Below are 1,183 nucleotides of genomic sequence, written 5' to 3' on the forward strand. Positions count from 1 at the left end.
TATACACCTGGGAATTCAGATCATACACATAAAGTTATTGGACCACTGTCTGCCAACACTGTACATGTTCTTGGGTGCACTCTCCACTTCATATACATACCTAATATTTCAGCCTGTCCACCCATCTATCCACCCATACTTTGTACATTCCACGTTCTGACTGTTCATGAAAATTTGCGGCTGTTTTCTCCCATTTGAAGTCATGCCCCATCAGCAAATGAAGATCGCAAAAGCTTTACTCCATCTACGTCATTAAGGCTGACTCTATTTTGACGAGGTAGGTCTTCCACAGTCATATTTTGAGTGTCTTCCAACCTGAAGGTCTCATCTTCTGGCACTATATCAGACATTATTTCAGGGCTATTCATTAAGTTTTCCAGTAATATGTCAGACAGTATTTCACTCATATTCATAAGGTTTTCAGTGGCCAGTTTTTTCAGAAGTGGATGGGCCCATCCTTCTTCCCAGTTTATCTTAGTCTGGAAGCTTTACTGAAACCTGTCCACCATGGTTGACCTTGCTGGTATTTGAAACACTGCTGGTATAGCTTCCAGCCCCACAACAACACACAAGTCATCACAGTACAGCAAACCGACAGACAACTGGTTGGAAAACTAGAAGTACTATTGCCCGAATTAAAAACTCAATAGGGGCTAAAAAAGAAATGAGCACAGGTTTCTGTTCCATGGGATGTGGTGCTATTACCATACCCTGCCACTCCAGTCCTAGTTCTCGGGCTGCCTCCCTACTCTGCCATATTGGATGCATCATCTAGGACCCTACCAGCCCTACCACCAGTCCACCCACCTGGAGATGCCTTCCATTTTTTACCTACCTTAGGAAATCCCAAAGTCTCCACCTGCTACCAGCCACTTGGCATAGGTCCCTTGCCATGGCAACCAAGTTGCCCTCACAGTGATGACTTAATGTACAAAATTACTTCTGGGGAAAAAAAAAAAAAACATTAACACCTTGGAACACAGACAAAAGGACATTAGGATTATAACATATGACATTATAGGGAGGTCAGCCTTAAGAAAAACAGGACTCACCTGGAGTTGTTGTCTTCCAGAACTAACGATAAAATTCTATACTTATAACTAAGTAGTTTTTCTTTGTTCCTGTCATAAATCAAAAGTCTCAATCCTTGGGAATAGAATGTGTACACATGACTCTAAGCTTT

Source organism: Orycteropus afer, unplaced genomic scaffold (assembly GCF_000298275.1).
Source record: "Orycteropus afer afer isolate SDZICR_OR568_19922 unplaced genomic scaffold, OryAfe1.0 scaffold01554, whole genome shotgun sequence".
NCBI classification, from domain to species: Eukaryota; Metazoa; Chordata; class Mammalia; order Tubulidentata; family Orycteropodidae; genus Orycteropus; species Orycteropus afer.